The sequence below is a fragment of the Echinops telfairi genome, unplaced genomic scaffold (assembly GCF_000313985.2).
Source record: "Echinops telfairi isolate 266 unplaced genomic scaffold, ASM31398v2 ScPeMD7_31;HRSCAF=116, whole genome shotgun sequence".
In the NCBI taxonomy this organism is placed as follows: Eukaryota; Metazoa; Chordata; class Mammalia; order Afrosoricida; family Tenrecidae; genus Echinops; species Echinops telfairi.
Genome location: NW_022103928.1, coordinates 35663561 through 35668333, shown reverse-complemented (window position 1 = coordinate 35668333; position 4773 = coordinate 35663561).

Here is a 4773-nt window from a genome sequence, read left to right as displayed (position 1 = left end):
TGCATATAGGAACTGTAATGCTAGTAGCAATACTTCTTTACTTACCCTCAAGTGTTTACTGTCTGTTATTAAATTTAGTGCCTTAAACTTATGTTTTGATCCCAAGGAAGATGAATTCCAACTTAAAAAGTACATGTGCCCCAGAGAAATGCAAGAAATAGAAATTTAGGAGACTGCAGAAAATAACCATTTTCCTTTTGTAAGATTTAGTAATACCTGCAGAAAAGAAAGGCATGCTCCCTGTCGTAAGGTTACTGATATAATAAGGCCTCTTCTCCTCCTCTACCTTGTGATAAGGTGGGTCACAGCCAAGGGAATCCTGGTGTTTGAGGTAATCTCAGCACCTTGCCATCAGTAGACTCCCCATTCTCGTCCTCTACCCTTACTTTTATCAAATGAAAAAGCAGAACCCCTCCCCCACCCCAACCCCAAATCTGCAGATAACATGCAGGGAAAGGAGTGGTTTAGTGGGAGAATTCTCACCTTTCATGCATAAGACTTAGGTTTGATTTTGGAACAATGAACCTTATGCACAGTCACCCATCTCTCAGCTTGTGAGTTGCTATGATCCTGAAGAAATTTCAGTGCAACTTCCAGTATAAGACTAGAAAGAAAGGCTTGACAATCTACTTCCCCAAATCAGTCATTAAGCCCCACATCAATTGGCAAATGTGTGTTCTCTGTATGTTTTCAACCATATATATATATTCTTTAATGGAAAAAAAGCAATGATACAAGTAGATCACAAGAGCCTGAGCCTCAACCAAACATGGGGATGGAGCAGGATTGGCAGAATTTTCTTCCATTGTGCATGAAGCCACCATGACTCAGGAGCTGACTCAGCAGCTAACAGGAGCAGACAGCTCAGAGGGTGTCAGTACCTATTAACTATATGGCCTATGGTATGGCAGTCAGATTCATTTCAGTCACCATCCTGATAAATGGAGGTGACTGTGTAGTCAGTTTGACCACTTCCTAATACCAATTGCCAGGATGACCAGAATGCTGACTCATATTGCGCAAAGCCTCCTGAAGGCAGATAAACTGAGTCCTTAAAAACCAGTGCATGTTGTCTTCACTAGTTTCTAAGTTTCTTCAAAATTGGTCTACCCTAATAAAACGATTTAAAAAAATTTTTTAAATAGCAGGTAAATCATGCAAAAACTGAAAAGAAAAAAACAAGTTAACCTGAAACACACCTTTAAAAAAAAAAAAAAACTGGTCTGATGCTGTTCCTGAGCAGAACAAGCAATGGCTTCCATGTATATAAAAGTAGTCACTGAAAGGCTCCCAAACATGGAGAAACAAAGTCAGGTCTGGGGTCGGAGAAAAATTCTTGAGCCCTTTTTTGTAGTGCTCTTAGAATAGACATCTTTGTCCTTGCCTGTCCAGTACACTAACTGGCTAGTAGGGTCAACCAGCATTATCACAAACACCAGTAACCCGTTGTGCTCTCTGCCCAGTGAAGACATACTCCAACTTGGTCATGGCTGTGGAATGAGAGCCCTAGTTCCATAAAGCCACTATGAATCATTCAATTGCCTGATAACTTGAACACAGAGATCAAAGACCTGAGTAAATGAGTTATAGGACAAGTTTATATTTCCAGTACTCAGTGTAGGACAGACAGGACATTTAGTGAAATGTTTGTGATGGAAGAATATCACAGTAACTTGGCAGGACTCAATGGATGATAAACACAGTAATATTCAAGAGTCTTATGGTGGATTAGTGCCCTGCTCCTCCATTGACATCTTTATTCTTCCCCCCACTCCTCTGTGGGCCTTAAAGGCAAATGGGGGCCGGGACAGAGGGGTGTCATTCAGCACAGGTACTATCTGCATCTTATTTATTTATTTTTTACACCTTATTGGGGGCTCTTAAAGATATGATGACAATCCATAGTTCAATTAGATGAAGCATAATTATACCATTGCTGCCACCTTCATTTTCAAAACATTTTCTTTCTTCCTGAACCCTTTGATAACAGCTCACCTTTATCCCCTCTCTCTACCTCCTACCTCCCTGGAGCCCTTGTTGTTATATTGTATTATTATTATTACCATTCTTACACCACCCAATGTATCTGTTCACCTACCAATCTGGTGTTTGTTCCCCTCAAGTGGGGTTATATAGTCATCATTGCTATCAGTCCCCTCCTCCACCCCTCTTTCTGTACCCTCAGGGAGTCATTACTCCTGTTACTATTTCTGAAGGGTTTATCTATCTTGGTTTCATGCATTGAGTGATCTTAATTATACAAATGAACATGCACAGGTCTAACAAGATTAATGAGGTAAAACTAAGACCATAATAGTAAGGGGAGGAAATATTAAAGAACTAGAGGATAGTTATGTGGTTCATCAGCGATATACCACTCCTAGATTTATCATTCCTTCTGTGTGGCCCTTCTGTGAGGGACTGTCTAATTATCTTACTGGTGGATTGATTCAAATTCATTGATTTTTTTTGCATCTTTCTTATTCAATGTCCAACTTTCACATGACTATGAGGAAATTGAAAATACCATGGCTTGGATCAGTCACACCTTAGTCCTCAAAGTAACATCCTTGCTTCTCAACACTCCATACTGAAAATTGAAATCCTTTATCCTCCTCAACAAGTGCTTCGTGTTCTCCTCACTTTCGGCAAACAAGGTTGTGTCACCTGAGTGATGCAGGTTGTTAAGCCCTCCTCCAGTGCTGATGCCACGTTCTTTTTCATCTAGTCCAGCTTCTCTGGATATTTGGGATCAGGTGATCAACCACAATAACATATATGTGAACTCTGGAGGAGATAACGTTAAGGGGAAGAAGTCACACCAGAATATAGTAAACGACCCATGTTACACACACAGTTATTGTTATACAATGCGCAGGAGGCAGTATGGGATGAAGGAAATGGTTCAATGTCCATTAAGTTGGAGTATGTCTTCACTGGGCAGAGAGCACAATGGGTTACTGGTGTTTGTGATAATGCTGGTTGGCCCTACTAGCCAGTCAGTCTACTGGACAGGCAAAGAACAGAGATGTCTAAGAGCACTACAAAAAAGGGCTCAAGAATTTTTCTCCTACCCCAGACCTAACTTTTCCCCGCGAAAAGTATTGAAGTTCAAATCTTGTAAGTGGCTAAGGTGTGATAACTTAATTTTTACCTGAGTCTTTCATTTTCAACTTGTGCCTATGATTTCTTTGATGTCAGGCAGTAAGTAAGCTGCTTTCATTTTCTCACCTGTCACCTGTGAAATTATACATTAAAAACTCATAACTTCATATATTTCAAAAATGTTCCTCATCTTCTTTCTTCTCCAGTCCAAATGCACACATGCATGCATGCACACACACACACACAGTAGGAAGCTTCAGAAAACTCCATTATCTTTTAATTTCATTTATATACATGTTTTATGCTTCATGCATGTGCACACACGCACACACACACACACACACACACATGCATACAAAGTAAGTCAAAAAGTATCACTGCTGGGGGTTCCAGTTCCTACATACACAAGTTCATTCCAAACAAAATGTATTTAAACATGTCTAGGCAATTAGTAGATGGCTGAAGACACATCCCCACAGTAATGCATGTTCTTACTCTCATTAAAGTCCCTTCCAAAAAAAGGTCCAATCACAGCAGGCATTTCTGAGGGCATCTGCCAGGCCAGTTCAACTCAAGGCCGAGAGGTCAGTTCAAAAGGTTATGGGGGCTTTGGGGGGAGTGTTTTTTTTCCCTTAATTCTAAAGAGTCATCTTGATAGATTTTCTCAAAGGACACAGGAGAATCGGGGGCTCTTATTAGGAAGAAATTTTAAGAAAATTGAAAATGGTGCTGGTGAGGAAAAGGCCAGGCCAGTTGTATTGTAGATTCCTGCCCGTCCCCACCCCTCCCCACTACAACAATGCACCTGCCTATTCTTCAAGAGCAGCAAGGGCTATCTTAGAAGAATGTCATTGGGAAACGTTACCTTGTCTACCTTAAAGCCATGAACTTGCCCCTTCAAACTCCTTTTTGTCCCCCAAATTCAATGAACACAATCATTCCAGTCCCTCGGGGACATCATCACTGCCATGTTCACGTGGTATAAATCGGATTGCGGGACTTTTCAGAGAAGGAGCAGAGAGATGGAAGGCGGTAGAACTGGGTGGAGGGGGAGGGGAGGATTGAGAATAGTAACTTTGAACTTTGGTGTTCTCATTTAATACATGTTTCTATAATCTGTCAGCAATGCTTTTGACTCACAGGAATAGAAATTGCGTTGGTTTGGATTCTTGAGAGAGCATCCTCCTAAGCACAAGGGAAATGCTATTCAAGAGTTTTAGTGGGCTTTTTATATTTTTAGTTTTAATTTTTCAGTTTCCGAACATCGTGCAAGAAATTCCCTTTTAGGCCAACATGTCCCTGAGGAGAAAAACTCTCTGGTTCACTTGTCATTAGTTAACTGCTTAGGTCTCTTGGGTCAGCCTTACATGTTCTGTTAACTTGGCCTGATGCATCCTGAGGCAACAGAGCATTTTAAAACTTAAACATGTAAATGCAAGAGAAAGGAAAAACGCAAAAGAAACAAGAAAGTTCGTGGCTGCCCTCGTGGCACAGTGGCTTTCAGCTGTGAGAGCTGGAGACGGGAACAGGCCGCATAGACCATGGAAACACTACAATCCTGAACACGTACTCCTCCCCACAGCCATTCGGTAAAACCTTGCAATGTGTGCCCTTTTCTTCCCACTGCACCAGGTACGATTTCTTCTTACGTCATCTCATTCTGGGCTA